This window comes from Ixodes scapularis, unplaced genomic scaffold (genome assembly GCF_016920785.2).
Source record: "Ixodes scapularis isolate PalLabHiFi unplaced genomic scaffold, ASM1692078v2 PGA_scaffold4__175_contigs__length_147842914, whole genome shotgun sequence".
In the NCBI taxonomy this organism is placed as follows: domain Eukaryota; kingdom Metazoa; phylum Arthropoda; class Arachnida; order Ixodida; family Ixodidae; genus Ixodes; species Ixodes scapularis.
This window is the reverse complement of record NW_024609879.1, coordinates 27,627,649-27,648,275: the sequence shown is the minus strand read 5'-3', so window position 1 is coordinate 27,648,275 and position 20,627 is coordinate 27,627,649.

The window sequence follows — 20,627 nt, the reverse complement described above, 5'->3', positions numbered from 1 at the left end:
CCTCTTTGTACCTCCGGCTTCAGAAGCATCCAGCGAGCGAAAAAGGCGTAGGAGACGCCTCTGTGACGGCATCTGGGACGACACCGCAAGGCCTCATTCACACAGCCGTTTTTTTTCTCCCGGCCCGGCGAAAACGCCGGCCGTCTTTTGCGCCGGGGGAGAGGGTGTTGGGACCGGTTTCCGGCCGAAATCAGGGCGCCGGACCCGAAAAAGGCCCTAGGAGGATGTTCAACGTCCCCGGCACCGGCGAGAGACCGGGAACGCCGGCGCCCCGCCGCATCGAGGGACGGCCAATCACAAAATAGGAAACTTTCACTGAATCTGGCGGATTCGCGAAAGTTGGGTGACCATGGGCACGGCCACGGGAGGGAGAGTTGACCGTACTGTGCCACTGTGCCCTCACGCCCTAACCGCCCTAACAACGAAGCGACGAAGCCAACAAAGCTCTTTTCGGGAAGGATGGAGGCCAGCGAGACGACGGCCGCATTGTGCGATGTTTACGGCTCTTGAACAACGGGCATACAGAGATTTGGATTTACCGCTGAGCTGCTGCTCGAAATGGTGAGACCACATCAGTTCCTTTGCGATAGACGTAAATGCGATTTTAAGGAAGAACAGCCGAAGAAACAAAATACGGTCGTCGATCATCGGGGACGAAATGCGGCGCAAGGAATGATTGATGTGAAACGTGCTCGCGTTGGGTCTTGTCGTTTTTGTTTCGAAACGTGGAGACAAATAAAATGTTTTGAAACATGCAAGATCGTTATCGGCGACCCAAACGCAAGCTCTGAGGAACAAAACAGTTGTGGCTGCGCCCGTCGACGCCGATCGTCCGCTACCTTTGGTGGTCCACGCCGCCACAAAGCAGCCACAAATACGGGATTACAAGATTGGTAATAGAGATCGAGGGAAGTGTGTAATTGCGCACGAAATAATAGGTTATATCGGTAATACAGTTTTACGGGATACAAACGTTCGAAGCGGAATTTGAAAGGTGCACGAAGATTTCTAAGCTAGGTGACGCAAGCTAGGTGACGCCCGATTCGAACCAGCGGCGCCGTGGGCGCCGCTGGTTCGAACACTCCTCCGTCCCCGCACCGTCCCGTTTTCGGCACGGCGCCCACGGCGCTTTCGCCGGGACGGGGCGAGACGCCGGCTGTGTGAACGACGCCTAAGGCCTCATTCACACAGCCGGCGCCTCTCCCACCCCGGCACCGTCACCGGGGCACGCCGGTGCGAGGACGCGACGACAGGGTGCCCGAACAGGCCGCGCAAGCAAAGCGGCAGCAGGATTGGATTGAATCGGATTGCTTATTTATTCAACTTAAATTACAAAATATTGCTGTGCCTGAACATTAGTGCCAACCAACGTTACTAAGACACTCAGTTGGGAAACTCGACGTCGAAAATTGGGCCGCTGGCGTCCACCGAGACCGAGCTAAATAAGACAACAGCGCCACTCTTTATCATTTGTCTGTACTGTTGTCACCTTGAGCTTTTAGAAAGCATGTTTTTACGTAAAAACCAACGGAAAAGACTCTTTTCGTATGAAATTTGTTGGGGTTTAGTACAAAATGATGGGCGCGTGTTGTTTTTTAAAATCTTTAGTTTGCAGGGTTTTGCGGCATAATTAATATTGTTTTTATACAACCACGCCTCAGAGGTGCTTTCAGGTAGCGCGTCCTGACCTAGGTGCAGTTTAACTTCAAAAGGAAGTCGCGGCGCGTCCGCTGGGGAGACGGGGGTGGCACCCCTCTAACCTTTTTCGCTGTATCTGTTTTGGCGCCAAAATGGCCGATTAAAGCCAAAATAGACGTCACGTGCAGTTTGTCAAGTAACCGCTGCGGGAGAAATGGCGGCATTGTGTTCGCCATTAGGTCGGTTCTCGAGCACAGATCGGGGTCACTTCTTCAGAGCAGTCTGTATGGCAGTTTTCCAACTGAGTGTTTTAGTAAGGTTGGTGCTAACGTTTCTTTTTTTCGCAAATTATGGATTTGCGTCCACTAATAGCAATTCCCGCTGAAAAGGAACAAGAAAAACCAGACAACAAGCCTTGTCTGACTGTTGGCAAACGAACAATGAAAAATCTCCCAAACTTAGCGAACGTCTGTATTTTGTGATTAGCAGGCTTTCGATGGGGGCGGGACTCCGTCATCCGCCGGGACGCCGGTACGCCGGTGCCCTAGAGCAGCTCCCTACGACGCCCGGCACCCGGCGCGGCTCAGCTTCCCGGCAAAAACCGGGCTGAAAAACCCCTCCCTGCCGGGAACGCCCCCCGCGACGGTACCGGGATGGGAGATACGCCCGCTGTGTGAATGAGGCCTAACTGTGCCCATGACTTCTCAATGGCGGCGGATGTTGGTATGTTCGTGGTTTTCGCTGAAAGTGCTACTGAGTGTGTAGGTGTGCGTGTGCCATAACAGTGGCGACGGCATCAGAGACGACACCGTGACTGCGCTCGGGATTTCTCAACGGCGGCAGATGTTGATTGCTTGTTCGTGGTTTTCGCTAAACGTGCTAGAGACAGTGTATTAGGAAATTGGAAACAGCGCGAAAAGACGAAGACAACGAGAGAAGAGCACAGGACAAGGGCTGTCCTGTGCTCTCCTCTGTTTCCAATTTCCTAAGTCAATAATCAACTCGCTTGCATCGCCACCTTAATGACAGTGGGGGTGTGTCCGTGTGGTGCACCTGCACGGTTTTATTAGTTTAACTACCGTACAGTCTCCGGCGATATGAAAGACCCACTGGGAGCGCGTGGCCGAGGTGGTGGCTGGCGGGGGCGCTGCGAGCGCTCCGGGCAGTTCCATTCTGCTTCGAGGGGAGGACGCTCACTCGGGACTCGGCACAAACTGATAAGCGCGTTTCGCTTCATCTGAGCCCTAGTGAGCGTCCTCCCCTCGAAGCAGAATGGAATTACCCGGAGCGCTCGCAGCGCCCCCGCCAGCCACCGCCTCGGCCACGCGCTCCCAGTGTGTCTTTCATATTGCCGGAGAGTGTACATCTAGGAATTTGCCCAGCGGCATTGTGAGCACCTTGAAATATATTTTTCCGACAAAGAACTTGGTTGTTCCTATTTGGTCTGCTTTTGTCTATATCTGTGCAAATTGTTTCACTGATATCGACCAAGCGAAATAAAGACATGAACATGGACTAACCGTTGTAATTGTTACCTATAGTCCGCTACAACCTAAGAACGAAGGGCGAGGGTAAGACGGGCCAGGGAGGAGGATGCAGACGGAACGCTGGAGAAGAGAGGGGGGAAACCTCCTTCCCTCTTTAGCGTTCCGTCTGCTTCCTCCTCCCCGGCCCGTCTTACCCTCGCCCTTCGTTCTTAGTCTAGCATCTGGTAAACATACACCCCCTATGGTTCTCAGGCTTCTTCCTAAATGCCTTCCTTTGACGTCCGAAAAAAAAAAAAAGTAAGTTCAAGTAAATTGTTGCAAATCCGGTGACTTCCGGTAAGTTCCGGCCTTACCGGAAGTGAGAAGAGTTTCATAATCTAGTAAAACAATATTTTTACTGGAAATTAAATTTCGGTAGAAAGTCTGGTGACTTCCGGTAAATTCCGGGTTTACCGTAAGTGAAAAGAGTCCCATACTTTAGTAAAATAATTTTTTACTCGAACATTAATTCCGGTAAAAAATATTTTTAAATAGGGTTGTGCAAGCTTCGCGTAGCTCGGGCCAGTCGTGGCGTTAAACGCCTTCCAGCATGAATGCTAAAATCGCCATTCAGTAGTGTATATAAAAACTTCATCCTTGCTGTATGGCGCCTTGAGGATAGGAACTCTAGTTGAGCATTCTCGTACAATAGACCTTACAGATTCGTTTCGTTTGAATTTATTGCAAATAAATCGCAATTGATATCTCTGAACTTTTTTTAGCTTGTAAATGTTTAAAGCCGTTTAAGGATCCCATACCTGTGTGGCATATTCGAGAACAGGTCGAATCAAGGTTTTCAAAGTTGTGATTTTGGTATCAAACGAAGCTGAAGTTTATCGCGAACTTTCCGAGCAACACAATCAACGTGTACATTCCACTTCAGAGCAGACGCAAAGTGCACACCAAGAAACGTCTAAACAATTTGAATATAGTTGCTATTAACATGGTACTGGAAACAAAGTCGGGAATGTTTCCTAGAAAACGACTTCTGGATTCATTTCGCTATACTAAGGGCCAGTTGCCGAGTTGTACACCACTTCAACAACCTTCTAGCCAAAGTTTAAGTAACTGTTGATCCTTGATGTTTTCACTTCGCTGAATAAAATACAGCTATAAGCATACAGACATATATCTGCACTACTGATATTCTAAACATCATTGCTACACATCAGAAACAGCAGCGGTCCTAAGGCAGATCCCTACGAGACACCGACAAAACATCATCAGAAACTAAAGAGGCACCGCCCAGCCAAACAAACAAACGACAAGCATCTAAGTAATTTTGAAGCCAAGACGTTATGTTTTGGATTATTTGAGGTGCGTTCATGTTTTAACAATAGCTTTCGATGAGAAACGCGATCGAACGCTGTTTACTAATCGATGATTATAATGTGTACTTGTACCTGTGGGTCCAGAACTTTAACAAAGGCACGCGACGTTTTATTCAGTTGGGAGTTGCGGAAAGCCCAAAACGAAACCCATGTTGTCCACGAAAGAGGAAAACAAATATGTGTTTGAACACGATATGTTTCAGAATTTAAGCACATGACGATAGTAAAGGTATGGGCCAAAAGTTCCACTCGTAGGCTATCCCCCGATTAGTAATTAGATTGACTTTTGCAATATCCCACTGGAGCGAACAACCGCCTCTGGTAACGACCAGGTAAAGAAAACAAAAAATAAAGCTGAGCGCAATTCAGCACACTGTTTTAGATCTGTATTAGGAATGCCGTCAGCAACCTGCGATTTTTTTTAATCAAGGTTTAGTAATAAAGAAAAATGCCCTCAATAGAAACCTCGATGTCAGGAATGCTGAACTTGTCAACCAGCGGCGCAACAGTAAAATCACTATTATCCTCCGTAAAAACAAAACCAAAATGGCGACTGAAGCACGATGCCATTATCGAATCGGCTGAGATAATATCGTTTTCTACTTTAAGACTGCTAATCTGGGAACCTTTAGGTGATACGTGTCTCGAAAATTCTAATGTATACGAGTACAAAAATTGTTAAGGGTGGAGTTTTAGTACAGGAACTTTGCTTGCGCACCTGGGTACGAATGGTCGGTTTTAAGCCGCTCCTGTGCAGGGCGACTCTTTTTAGCACGCCAATAGGTTTTCTGTCAAAACCTATCGTCGCCTGACAATAAACTTTTTTTAATTTTCTTCAATTCTCACTCAGAATAGTTTGGGAAACAATATTATTCAGAGAATGGTAATAACCGTCATATTCAAATGTGGAACGCCTTTACAGTACTTGTGTAGAAGGGAGACAAAAAGTGAAAGCCGTTTACAATTCGCTGTAACGCCGAATGGGAGCGCAGCTCTTGAGGAGGAGGACTGAAGGGTACTGAGGGGAGGGTAGAAACCTCCTCCTTCCCTCATTCTTTAATATGCTCCGGGGGTCACGTGACCTCCGGAAGGGGGAGTCACGTGACTTCGGGGAGGGGGGTCACGCGACCTCGGGGAGGCGTGATCTAGGGGTCACGTGACCTTGGGGGTCACGTGGGGGTCACCTTGGGGGTCACGTGACCTTGAGGTGACCTTGGGAGGGGTCACGTGGCCTGGAGGAGCCACGTGACTTGGAGGGGTCACGTGACCCCTCCAGGTCACATGAATTTGGGGTGACCTTGGGAGGGGTCACATGACCTCGGGGAGTCACGTGGCCTGGAGGAGCCACGTGACTTGGAGGGGTCATGTGACCCCCCCAGGTCACGTGGCCTTGGGGTGACCTTGGGAGGGGTCACGTGACCTTGGGGAGGGGGTCACGTGACCTCGGGGTCAAGTAAACTTGGAGGGGTCACGTGACCTTCAGGGGGTCACGTGGGGTCACCTTGGGGGTCACGTGACCTTGAGGTGACCTTAGGAGGGGTCAAGTGACCTCGGGGGTCACGTGACCTTGGGGGATCACGTGACCTGGAGGGGTCACGTGACCTTGGGGTGACCTTGGAGGTCCCGTGACCTTGAGATGACCTTGGTTACGCCGACGGCGACGGCGACGGCGACGCCGCTTAAGCCGGAAACGGGCCCCTAAGACCTGCGCTCTAAAAAATGGTCAATGAAATCCTAAAAAGTAGAAAGAATCAACCTACGAAACCTTTGTCTTTTCTGCTGAAACCACCTAAGAGGAGACTATTCACAGCACAAGAGAATAGGTGATTTCACTGACGATTGCAGCTATACTTTGTTCATTTTTCTCGGATTGACCACCTAAGGCTTCGCAGCTGCAGAGCAAGTTTTGGGCCAAGGTACAGTTGCTTAGAGAGGGGTAGTTGCTTCACTCGGCCGCGAAACCGGTCTTGGCGAGGAGACCCATAAACATGGAAAAAAGCAGAGGATAGCGGTGGCACTGTAGTCGACTTTCCCTGAACAGTCTCACCGGCAGTTAACTGCCAGCGTGCTGCGGTCGCTCCGAGTTTGCGGCGCCTTTCATTTAATTTATGAAACATCTGCTTTTTGACGCAGCGAACGTTTTGTACAAACACAATTATGAAGCCTGAGATGTTGAAGTATAACAAAAATAGACAAGGCAACAAAACGCAAACTCAGCGGGGGTTTATTGAGCAGAAAACGCGAGTTCATACAATTGAAGCAAGGTATTGGGGGGAAAAAACACGTGCCTAAGCTTAGTGTGTTTACGGGCACGAGCCCAGTTGGCTAATCCTCTTCAAGTTTCACCACACCACTGAGACAGAAAATAGGCACGCAAAAACCCAACAAGGAAACATCCCCCAAGAATAGCAGAGCTAACATCTAATCGCTTTGAGACGTTTGAGGCGTTTGAGATTAGAGCAAAGGGAGATGAATGCGTTAGCGAGCCTTCCCTTGCCGTCTCAGGAAAAGAGTTTGATTTTATCAAGAGGTCTTCTGGATTGATGGGATGAATAGGCGTTTTTAACGGCCTATATATTATGTGTTTTTTCCTAAATAAACTTTAGTTGCGAGTGCGCCTCGTCCTGTTTACTCTCGTCTTTGTCCTGTCGTTTTTTGGCTCTGTATACACTGATCATGAACCAACTAGTCCAAATTTCTACTTTTTTGACAAAACCCCCGTAATTTTCTTCTTACTACAATCCGCTTAACATCAAACCAGAAGTTAGGGCAATGAAGAGAAATAGATAAACTTAAAATAAACTACTCTACTCACTAATACCAACGAGAATGTCTCCCGTAAAGCAAGACGCGCACATAAATACAAGGGTCATTATATGTTTGGCGAGGCACTTTCCGCGACGCAAACGTGTCTCTTTTGATCAACCAGAATCTCTGGCACCTTTTCTTCATGATTATTTAGACATACTGAATGATCTGAGGGATCCGTCTCTCCAGAAGGGATATATCAGATCGGTGTCATCGTTGAAAGGGGAGCGGAAAGACAAGTCGTTGGCCGTGCTCCAGACCGACTAGACTGGGTTATTATTGGCGGTCCCGAAAAGTACAAACAAAGCTTTAATAAACAAATAATAATTACTGCTTAAAATGTTTTGAAAGAAAAGGAGGAAATTCTAGTAGCCATACGGGAAGTGTGTACAATTTTGGGTGACGATGAAATAACTTCCACTTGGAAAAGGATACCTTTCACCGGGAAGATCTTGTAAAACAAAAAGTCCAAGGCCACACTCAGTGCTTTCTATCCCAGTGGTAATTGATTAAAATCGCTCATACCAGAAGGTTTTTGCCGTTTTTATATGTAATTATATGAGGGTATGTTTAAAAGGAATCGCGCACTTCGAATCCCTAGAAGCTACTCGAAACTGGGCTTTCTCCCCTTCATCAAAACGCTTGCACCATGGTGCATCAGGCATAAAGGAACTCTATTATTGTATGGACCGTAACATATCATAGACCATTTCCGAATTTACCCGAGTGCCAAGAAGTGTGCGCGTGCTAGCGTTTGCAAAATAACTTTTCAGAGCAAAAAAATAGAAAGAAAAGGAAATACTTGGCAAGCAAATTTTTTAACGCCTTATTTTGGTTATTTGCGTACTTTAAATATTTTATGCAGGTAAGGAAAACGCGCGCGTGTACTCGCACTCCCAGTATTCTGCTCGATATGAGTAGCTTGGCAAAAGGCATACACCTTCCAATATTTACAAATCCTCAGCCCAGCGTCCCATCATCTCATCCCAGTACGCGCGCATGTTCGTCGCTTTGGAAAGCGAGGAAATTACTCACTACAGGCACGGACACTGAAAATGGAATCGTCCAGGGGGCCTTTTTTTTTAAAATGACCTTATTTAACAGAGTGAGGAACATTCTGGAACATAATTTGGCAATTTCCGAAGTTGGGGCTGGCATCTGGTTGCTGAAGCCCTTGAACTTGTTTTGAGGTGAACTGTAGTAAATTTTAATAGCAAGTCTAATTCAACGAAACAGCGCGAGTTCGCTGACTTCCGCAGTGCTTTGGTTGCGCGTGCCTGCGCGTTCCCTGTTGTGTTAGCAAGGGCGGGAAGCTCGCGCTGAAGGCGGAGCTTCTAGTCTGAGCCTAAGAGCCGGTTCTCACATACAGCGAAGCGCGCTGTTCGCGTGCCATCAGCTACTTATCATCTGCCATAAACACCAGTTTCGACCGTGCAATACAAGATTGTGAACGCTCCCGTCAGCGCGCGCTTAGAGCAATTCGTGTGTTAAGAGCCATCCTCTCACCAAAGCACCAAATCGGCTTAAACGCGCTGCTTTGGATCCACTGGGTGAAGTGCGCTTGTAACCGCGCTACTTGCCCAATGATAGAACGACAAGCAGCAGTAAAATACGGGAATAATATGCAGTTTTTTTTTTATTCTCTTCAAACATATGCTTTCGGAATTAATATTTTTATAAAAATATAATTAAAGCGGCGGTCATCGTACAGCGCTTTCCATTAGTCAACGGAGCGGAGGCGGAGGGGCCGGAGAACTTCAAGCGAAGGCGGCGGTGGCGCCCTCTACTAGCATCCACAGAAAGTGTAACCTCTCCGGCCAGCATGTGGACTCACTACTCCTCTCTACACTGTTAGCAAAAATAACACGCCCAGACGTGTAAACCGTTGTCCCATAGCGGACACGTCGAAACGTGTTCATTTTACACGCAGCCATCTGTGTTTTTCGTCTACACATGAGGTGCTGTGTAAACTTAACACGATACACCGTGTTTTTCTTCCGCTAAGCACGGTTCAGCGTGTTGGCTGAGCGTGCTCATAAAACATGGCGGCCAGCAGCCGAGAACAGGCGAGGGACGAGCCCAGCAAGCCGCGCGCCTTTCGGCTGAATTGAAAGCACACAGGACGGCGTTTGTTCTCCTTCGATGTCTTTTATACACACTAAACAGTCTCCAAGCGGCGGACGTAGCTACGCGCAAAAATACGTACAGTCGGCCGCAGAATTTTGCGGGACATGGGAGCGCCAGCCAAACTGCATTGCCGCGCCGTCTCGTGGCCCGCTGCCTGGTGTCAAGACCCGCGCATTGCGCATGCGCGGTCTTTCATACTAGGAGGCTTGTCCTGTTCCCTGGCTTCCGTCCGACGCGCTCCCGATTACTGCGACCGGCGCAAGGTGCCGCTTCGCAACCGCTATGCAGCGAGTCTGCTTCAGCCGGCGCGACGGGCAGCTGGGCTCGCTTGAACCGTCTTCGCGGCGCGGTACACTCTCCAGATAACATTTCACTGGAATTCACTGCTCAACGCGTAGCCGAGATTCCAGCGAAATGTTATCTGGGCTTCTAAACTCGTCATGCACAAAGTTGGGGCCGAAGTTGACGGAGCGCACCGATGGGCTCATCACGACGATGACTTCGCGCTTTTTGCGCCGACGTCCAATGGACGCGCTCCGCGAACTTTCGGCTCATGCTTTGTGTTTGACGAGTTCAGGGCCCTTAGAAAGTGCACCGCGACGCGAAGAGGGTTCAAGCGAGCTTGGCTGCCCGTCGCGCCGGCTGAAGCAGACTCGCTGCACAGCGGTTGCGAAGCGGCATCTTGCGCCGGTCGCAGTAATCGGGAGCGCGTCGGACGGAAGCCAGTGAACAGGACAATCCTCCTAGTATGAAAGGCCGCGCATGCGCATAGCGCTGGTCTTGACACCAGGCAGCAGGCCACGAGACGGCGCGGCAATGCAGTTTGGCTGGCGCTCCCATGTCCCGCAAAATTTTGCGGCCGACTGTACGTGCGTCGTCGGCGGTCGGCGGCGTCGGTAGCTACGGTAGCTACGATCGCGCCGCTAGACAGAAAAGCGAACTTAAATGGACAAATAACTCGAGCAAACTATTTGAAATCGGGCGGTAACTTCCGCCACCTAGCGGGATTTCTAGCAGTCTATAAAAAAAGTTTGTTGATATGCTACGAGCCTACGACCGATCACAAGTAGACACAACGCACATCACCGACATATACACAAACACAACACCCGACACTGCGCCCGACACTTCCTACTTAAAATGCTTTTCTCTCCGCGGCGTATATAAGCTTGGCATGTGCGGGTGAGCTATTTAGTCGCTGACCGTTACAGATTTATAGAAGAAGACACAAAACACGGCGCAATGGACAGCCGTATGTAAGAACTCTTTGCATTTAAAAAGTATGGAGGCAAAATCTATAATGTTAGTCCGTTGCGAAAGATAACGATGTATTGACAATAAATCCTAAACCGGTCATGAAGAAATTCAAATTTTTGTTATTTTTATGCTAGACCAGTGTTATGAGCAGTCCGACTAGCTTGAATCAGATTTTTTTTTTAATTATTAAGATTTTATCATTATATAATTAATAATAAACGGAAATGATGCTTGCGCAAAGCATTTTTTTTATATATTCTTGTGAAGGACATGTGCTCAACACTTCACTTCCGCTAGTTGCAGTACAGGAGCAGACGCCTTCACTTTTGGGTCGTGTTGATGCAGTTTGTTGTCTGCCGTGTCGGTGTTGAGTGGAGCGGTGGGGCTCGGGAGTTCGTGGCCGGTGTTATTCGTGATCACTAATGTAAAGCGCTAATGCGTTTTTTTTTTTTTTACACTGCCACGCTGTTGCCATTCCGAACTTTGAATATACACGGGCCCGTAGCTCTGCATTATGCTGAATGGCGAGCTAATTCTCTGCTGACGTCGCTTTCCTGGTACCACTCATGGATACTGCAAGCGTTTAAACAGTGTACACCGTCTCGCCTACATCCCCGGTGACGTATTCGACCTGTTGAAACGTTTTGCTTCCGTCATTTTTAAGTACGCAAGGCAGTTATCTCGTTGCTCTGGTTCCGGTTATAAAAGCAAGGCAAAACGCTCGTAGTTCCCGCCCTCAGTACACGTTGGACATCTTCCACACTTTGACACCGGATAACTGAATGAACGAGGATCTACATTCACTTCAGAGGTCACTCTCGCCGCTTCCTCACCGTTTAGCAGCAGGATCAGCTGGCGACAAGCCACGGATGAAAGCATTCGTGGCTTGTGAGCATCAACAGCCCAAGCGCACTCGGTGCCAGGGTTGGGCAGAAATACTTAAAAATGTATTTGGAAATACAAATACTGGGATACATTGAAACAGTAGCTAAAATACTGATACTAAGATACATCTGTAAAAATGTATCGCGATACGTATCGGAAATACATTTTAAAAAGAGGCAAAAAGTATTTGGAAATACAAATACAGGAATACATTTTAGGGAGGGCAGAAATACAAATACAGAAATACTGATACTGAAATACATTTTTCAAATTTTTTGAGACGCCAACTGAGATGAAGCTTGAAGTTTGAAGTGGATGTTTTCGATCCCAAAATTACGTTCCCTTAGGCTTGGCACTTTGCCTTGAAGGTAGTGGTTTCGGACGGCAAGGAGTCTTCAATGGGCCCAAAAAAACGTTCCAACAATTGCCGACCGCGGTCCCTTCCATGACATCCTGTCTGTCTGACGAGGGAATCCTGTCAACATTGATCACATTATGTCACGGCGGAATGAACAAGAATTCTTTATCTGTAGGTGTGGCCTTGAACACGAAACTTTACCACGCTGCTGTATGAAAGGACAATGCGCACTTTCGTTGTAGGCTACCTAGCTGAAGATCGTGCATGCAGTGTCATTTGGAATTTTTGAGAATAGTGGACCACCTGAAGAATCTTGGAATACATGTCTTATCTTCTGTTTTACAGTTGAAAAAACGATACTTTAGCATCCCTGTTCTGAAGGTCCTTACTACCGACCCTCCGCCACCGACGCACGGATTGCAGTCCTCAAGTTTTGCCTAGCATTATCCAAACAGAGACCTCGTGGATTACCAGCTGATATTGCCGGCACAGGTGCGAGCTGTCCAAGAAACGGCGGTCTCGAGACTAGTTGCGGGAGTACGTAGTCTGGGATGGCACAGCGATGCTACTTCTGGCCTCCTTCTGGGTTTCGGATCACCAGAGCAGCGGGTCACGTTCACGTCGACTGATGACGTACCCTTGAGCCGTGCAATATTACGGGCGCAGCCTCAGATGCATTCGGATATCTGTTGAACTTCACAGCATGAGTCTTCCTACTATTTCAAGTCAGCCACCGCCTGGCTCGAGCTGCAACGGAATGTGACTCAGCTTTGCCGGCAGGGTGTACTCTGTACGCTAAGGCGAGAGAGACGGTTAGCAGCGGGCATTGGATGCCAGGAAACAATGACTCAAGAAATCCCTCTCTAAAAACCTGCGGCAGAAGATGCTCTGACTCCACTCCTGGCACGCCACCTGGTTCGAGTTTCCCACTATGCAACACTTCTCAGAAGAGAGAAGAGGACTAATAGAAAAAATAGTTTGCAGAATCAAAAGGAACTAATTGGTCAGCATAGTAACAATACCCCAGCATCTCCTTGACTCTGGTGCCCTTAGAAGTAAAAAAAAAAAAAAGAATGCTTTCGAACTTGTTTCTCTTTTTTTTTTCGGGGGGGGGGGGGGGGGGGCAGTATTTCTCAAGAATTTTAACGAAATACATTTCATCGTGATTGTATCGCGATACAAAGAAACATTCAAAATGTATTTCGATACAGGAATACAGATACTGGTGAAAAAAATGTATCGCGATACAGAAATACAGATACGAAATGTATTTCTGAAATACTACCGCGATACATTTGTATCGCGATACTGCCCAACCCTGCTCGGTGCCGACGCGGGCGATGCGGGTTTCTGTCAACGGGGAGGCCAGCACAAACCGTGACCGTTCCAGCTCTTCGTCATGGCACGGTGTTGCAGAGAGCAGAGTAAAATACAACTACACGGACCACCGAAGCAAACGCACTGCTATTGTAAATCTTGGCTTGTGATTGCGCCTTTGTAGATCATCTTATTCGTTTTACTGGAGAGACGCAAACGACAGGCATAACAAAATCGCTTGCATACTCCGCATACCTCGCAAAAGCATTTACCCAGTCACCTTACGAAAAGCGCGAAACACGGAGTCCGCACCGTCCTAAGCTTCTTCTGTTTTTTACCTGCTTTAGAGCAGTTTGTACCCGCTTTTAGATATGCCTACTGAAACTGAAACAGGGCAGTGCCATAGAAAACAGACAAAGTTGGGAAAGCTTGCTCGCTCTCTCCAATTTCTCAACTCTCAAGTGATTGTACCGTAGTAAATGCACCAGCGCCTTTCCAAAACAAAGAAAAAGCACTATGTTCACCACGCAAAAAATGGTCTCAGTTCATGCATCTGTGGGCAGGTAGGAAATCTTGCCCCAATTTATTCACACCGCATGATGAGCGCAACAAACTCGCACGAGATTTAAAGGAAAATATCAGTGGTGACTTAAGTTTCCATGAAATTCTGTTACCGGTCGTTTGCAGGACCGAGTCATCTACTCGAGCTGTGTGCGTCGCTGTGCAAACGCAGTCCAACACGAAGCATAAAAACGGCAGATCTAGGACAACAATCCGGAGTCCATTGTTCAATTTAAACGACGTAATTTTGTCGAAAACGCCCACAGCTTTTTACTCACGGTATGCGTCGGTATACTTCCACATTTTGAAACAGAACGAGGGAAGATTTACTTTTAAAAACGCTCGCTGCGTCCTCCCGGACCAGCTGGACCGGATCAGCTGATTACGACGGACTAAACCCACAGCAACCAATTCGCGCTCCGTGTTAGTGTGGCTTTCTACCTCCAAGCACCGCACCACACACCACGGACACTTCAGCTCTTTGTCGCATCGCCGCGTTGCACCAAACAGAACGAGATCGCCGAAGTAAACGCAGCGCTGTCGTGACCCTTGGCTTGTGGTTGCGCACTCGTGGACCCGGTGACACCCTTCGCTTTCCAAGCACACACGACGATTGCGAATGATGCTTTCCGTCGTCCGGGAACATCACAGGGGCACGTCTCCGGTCACGTCTTCGCTACATGTGCTCGCAAACCGAGCACCTTCCAACCTTCTTGCCCAACCAAAAGAATACCGGCGCCATGTTAAACGTGCGTTGTTGCCAGATTTTCTCCGACCAAATAAAAAACAACGAAAGCAAACCGGTTCTAGCTTCCAGCTTACATCGGCGTTACGCCGTGGCCAAATTTTTTCTGTCCGCTCTAACTTAAAGATGACCTACAGATGCAGCAACACTGGACACCACGGAGCGCCGTAAATTCTGAGGAGGATGCATGGGAAGCGGCGGCACCTTCGCTTGCAGTTGGAAGGCTTGAAGCCAAAACGAAACCAACTGCAATGTCGCGTGTTCAGATCAAGGGCACGCTTTTTATAGCCATTGTAACTGTTTAGAACGAGTAATTATACGCCTAACTTTATTTTTGGTGTGTGAGAAACAATTATCAAGACCCCTAATATAAATACAAACAAGGGCGACATAAGGGAAGCCGCATTGTCATTGTCGACCACAAACAATGGCAGCCAGCACGCACGGTAATCGCGGGGTTCGCCCCGTCTCGCGACATGGCGTAATTGCTTTTGGTGCTTATCTGTCTCCGAGACATGTTCCTTTCCGCGGAATTTGACTCCACGGTCCTTTCTAGGTGTGTCCCCAAGCGTTCCGGTGCTCCGGTAGCCGGCAATGCTGCGGTCGTCGCCGGCGGTGGTGCGTGTTTTCGAGGTCGGCTACACGGTTATGCGTGTATGACCGAACGAAAACACGTTTTTTACAACCTCGCATGATTTTTGAACGAATTATCCGTTACTCAACGTGTAAATTTATGGTAATTTGTGTAAATAGCGTGTTTTTCACCCCAAATATTCACCAAATACACGGGACTTGCTAACAGTGTATTTCACTGTAGCCAAGGTATGGCAAGGGTTGCGTGCGTTTTTAAAGAGGTTATGACACACCAAAACTAAAATATGAGATATCTATACTGATTGGACCCATTGTGTTTCCATAATCCTGCTAAATTTGCTTTAAAAATCACGCGATAGTTACGTGGATCAATCGATTTATATACGGATCCCTCAGATTCACTCCTATCAAAAAGGCCGCCGTGGTTGGGAGGCTGGTGACGTAGCCAGCCTCCCGCTTGGTGTCCACTTGCACACACTCACAGACTTGGCTATCTTGGCGTCTCGAGCTTCAGCTTCCTCGTTTACCTTCAGGCTTTTGAGCTTGCCGTCCGTGACGACTAAATCTACGGCATCACTCGCCTCGTCAAAGTGTTCGACATAGATCACAGTAGCGATGAAAGTGATTGCTATCTAGCTATGTTGGAAGCTGTTCAATTTGACTGCGACCCGCGGGCCTCTGGCGACCAGCTCCAGCGATGGCGAGTCACGGCCGAACTCGACATAGTCACCGTCGTCCGGGAATATCTCGCAGGGGCATCCAGGGTGGAAGGTCAACGGGCCGGGGGTGAGAGCGAGAATGGCGTTCGGGTTGCCGAGTTGGGGGAGTGGTTTTTTTTCCTACCGGCGGCGTGGAAAGCTTGGGAGATCATGGGGTGCGCCTAGAATAAGAAAGCGTTCATGATCACGTGGTCTATGTAAATTACGTTATGGCTAACTTGGGCAGTGTTGTCTGGTCGCCAGATGAAAGTGATAAAAATTCGTAAATTGATTATTGGAATTACCAGAGCTCTATAATCGCGTAACTTGGTGTATATACTAAGTAGCCTATGGGCATTCCATCTCAAGAATAATATATTCGTTAAAGTTTTGTGTCATAACCCCTTTAAGAAAATAAACTATAGACGCTAAATTAAATCTTCAGGGGAAGCTCCTCTTACTTCTTTCCGCTTTAGCAAAGCGGAGGCTGGAGAGGAGGCGAACTCCACTTCAGCGTTTCCTCTGCTAAATTGGAAAGGGGTGGGAGGAGATTCCCCTGAACTCTTAGGCTGCAACAATCTATAGGAATTATTACTGGTTACTCAAACAAAAAATAAAAAAAAATGTGTTACTCCTTGCTTTTGTCAGAAAGTAATTAAGTCGGTATACCGAGAAAAGTAGATAAATACAAGTAATGCGTTGTAGCTCGTTACGTATCATAGCTAGAATTGATTTGGGTGTAATCGCCTCTGTGAATCCTGTACAGAAGGCAGGCGATAGGTACTGCAATCCTAGTGAGAAAGGTTATTATTCACTCAAAATGTCACAAAGTGAACCCTGAAAGGGTTTGAGGAATGTGATATAATTGTTTTTTATCGATATAGTTGTAGTGACATTAGCCTAAGCACTCTTCAAGACAATTATACGAACCGGCTGACTGAATCGTATTCACACGGCGCTAATGATAATCGTAAATGTGCCACATCAATACGGATAAGTTGTTTGTACTCCGTTTCACATTAAGGTCGATCACAGCCAACGCAATCACATGGAGCTAATCAAGCAACACCAATAGTGTATCATCAAGTCGCTCGTTCCCTTTTTAGCGTTTGCTATATTCGGCTAAGCCAATCACATACAGTATGAGAGGAGGATCAGGCCGCATTCACATTGAGTATATTGTTTAGTCACTGACATGCCCGGAGTCCCACTAGAGCGAGAAACAGAAACAAACGACAGCGACAAGCCTCCAACCAAATGCAGCATTCTCGCGACGGGACATTTGGCGGGCGTTTAGTCGTTCGGTGCTCGTGAAGTAAGCACGAGTGATTGCAAGCCTGCCAAAAATACCCTCGCGTGCATGATGATTGTGTTTGCGAATAGCCTTCTTTATTCTACAGAGCCAGTGAAATCGCGAGAGACTCTGGTTTGAAGTTTGTCCTTGTTTTTTTGTTTTTTTTTTTTGTCGCTCTAGTGGGACTTGGGCAATAGCGAATTATAAACGCACCCTAGCTACATGACGATGAACTTTCGGCACTGATTGATTGGATCCATTGAATTGCAGCGTTCGCTACAGTCACATTTAGCGATAAAAGGAGTATTCACAGCTCCAGCCCGTCGCTCGCATTCTCGCGGACGAGCGAGGAACCAGAGGAGCGGGGACGGCTGCGGAGACGGTGGCAGGGACCGTCACGCTGGTGCTTCTGCTCTGCGCGGCGTGTTCGCACATCGTGCAAAACTTTTTTTTTTTTTTTTGTGGGGGGGGGGGGGGGGGTGGGGGGGGGAGGGGCGCTGAGGGAAAGTGAAGCTTTAAAATAGGAAATGTTGGTGTTCGCCTAGCAACATCGCCGCACAAAGGAACCGGGATATCTCATTTCATTGGGAACATTTCGCATATCGCATAAGCTGCAGATTTCGGGTCCTGCGGTCGCCAGCACAATCTGTGCTCAGCGTGACGGCAAAAGCTCCCGCTAGTAGCTCGAAGGTCTTGCGTAGGATCTGCGAAAAGTTTACTGTTTCCAGAAAGTAGTTGAGAACTGCTCGCGCAACGGTGCATCGAGAGATAGATATAGGGAATGGGTTCGCATTCTATGCACTAAAAGGCTGTGATAAGGAACATAACAGTTTGCTCCAGGCCCTTTTAAAAAAAACTGAGTAGGACTAGGCCTACCTGGTTTCAGTTAATTAGAAGGGCTAGTGAAGAAATGCTTGAACCATTTTTTTTTTTAATTCCGTATGTGCGCTTCCCACGAGGTACGCTTAGAACAGGCGGTTTTGGCCAGACTGGTCTTCATGATCAGTGTAACAGGGTGCGTGAATATTTTTTTCGGCAGAGAAATAACTAATGCCCCTCAACACTCCGATGGGGTTATTAGGTAGTTTTCTCAAATTGTTTTTCCTACTCAGCTACGCTCTTCTCAACGATGACGCCACTAGTGCGGATGCGCGCCTCTGGCCTTGACTGCGGAGTTCGGGATATCGCAGCGGGTTACGGAGGGTGTAGCGGGACGGAAAACACCACCTACGAAAACTCCCTATTCGCAGTTCTTGGATAGCGTTACCGCAAGCTACCATAGACACGGCAACGATAATGGCGCACGCTGGGAATCATGCGTCAAAGGTGCAGGGCGAACGTCTGGTCGCAATGCCTCACTGCACGGTAGTTCGTGAATAAGCTTTGCAAAAACTGCCCATTAGTGATCGTGGAGCAAGTTGACCGCGTGTTACAGTGCACTAAAACAGCGACTGTGTTCAGTCAGCTATGGCCCTCTGACATACGATACATCAATACTGTGAACGCTGCTCTACCAGAGCTTGAAGGTCACCATGCGCGACTCATGTTATAGACCACTGGTGACCGGGCACAGCGGAAACAACGATATTTTCACTACCCAAAAAACTATTTTGCCAAACAAAATGATGTGACCACTCCCGAAACACGCTCGCCTTCCCCAAAGAGTCAAAAATTGTGTGTCGTTTCCGCAGTTTCTAGAAATGAAATGCTAGCTTTCTTATAGACCTTTTCATCTGAGTAGTTACCCGACCGACGGATAGAGGGCGCTGACGCCCTCGCCGCCATTGGGTGGCTTCACTTTGATTGGTTTCGGTTTCGGTGCGGTCGTGGCTGTGTTTATGTGTTATGTCACTTTCGCATAATTTCGTGATACAAATTGTGGGGACCCTCTCCCTGGCTCCTCCGCTCTCCGTGACCTTGCCGGTCCCCGCCGCCGTATTGTCGGGCGCTCCTTCGTTCCCTGTGACCTTCCCGTTTCCAGTCGCCGTCCTGTCGCGGAGCCTCCGAGCTCTCCGGGAGGAACGGGGCAAGCGCCCCCTCACCCAGCGCTGACGTCGGAGGGTCGGCTCGCAGCAAGGTTCCCGATTGGACGGTCGGCGGGACAAGGACTTGGGAAGGTCTTAAGAGGGCAACGGAGACAAAGGAAGAGGGCTTGGGCTGCCGACTTCACAAGGGACCGGTCACGGAGGCGAGCTCGGACGGCGCTGGACGCTGGCGCAGGGAGTGCGGGCACTACGTCGAGTGGCGGACTCGACGAACGGACCGGACAGCGACCCTGGACGACGACGTCCCCATGACGCGGTGTGGACGACCACCGCTGGGACTCGGAGAAGCTGCTGTGGCAGCGGACTCTACCGCGGCCTCGCTGTTGATCGCCCCCCGATCCCGAAACCCCCCAAGGCAATGAGTGAGTGAATAAACCCTTTTGCCGAGAGCGAAGTATTGCAGTGTCATATTCATCCGGAGACAGGGTCTGTGAGAATCGGGGCTAGAAGATGCCCGCATAAACTGGCGCCCAACGTGGGCCTGATTTTGATCAGGCAGGCATTCCGATTCCTAACCTGTTTCCGGTTGAATTGGGGCACTGTTTCGCGCTCTTTTTGGGGGTCATCTTTGTCGCGGGAGCGCCGCACGAAGTTTCGTTGCGGGAGCGCCGCACGGAGGCCCTGACATTATCGCCTGTCTGACTAGGAGGCGCGGATTTTGACCGCTGTTTTAAGGGATTAACCCTTTTCCCCAGCCTGTCAGGAATTTACTTATCCCCCGTTACGAGAAGCGCCATGAGTATTTGCTGTCCAGCGCACCGTTGGATGCTGGCAGGTTGATCCTGCTACGCAAGAGCGCTGTGTGCGTGGAAATTACCGCACCCCTCGAGGCATGTAGCGTCGGGCGTCACCCCACCTACGCCTCCGGCCGTCCACGTCTGCTGGGAAAGATGCCGGCTCACGCTTTGGGGGATGTGACGCGCCTAACCGCCTTTGCTCGCGTATCGATGTAATGGTTTGTAACGCTTGTTAGTGATCGGACACGTTAAAGAGGCATCGCTCTGGGTGGACAACGCTCCCATTGCGCATGGCGGTTGCATGGACTGTGTTTGGAAATTATTCCCGCATTGCATTTTGTCCGGGAGGAGACTAGCGTCTCGGTTTGATCCCATGCTAGCTCCCAGTTGGCCTTGCTTGAGCTGTCGGCGCGGTTTTGAGCGTCGTTAGTTGACAGCGTTTTAAGGTACGGATACGCTCTTGTGGTTCCGACCAAGATCGCTTTGAACGAGTACCTTGTGGCCAGAGGCTACATTTAGGGGCTGAGCCCACTAAATTGTGCCGGATACGCGATGTCTGGTGCGTAGACATCGAAATCCCGAAAGCCACAGAGTTTCCGTGTTCACTTATCAGTGGCTGTGCGTGTGTAATGCTCCGTGGAGTCCAGTGTGACGCGATGGGCATGACCCGTGCGTATCTGGTTGTAGAGTCGTGAGGTTGATCCTG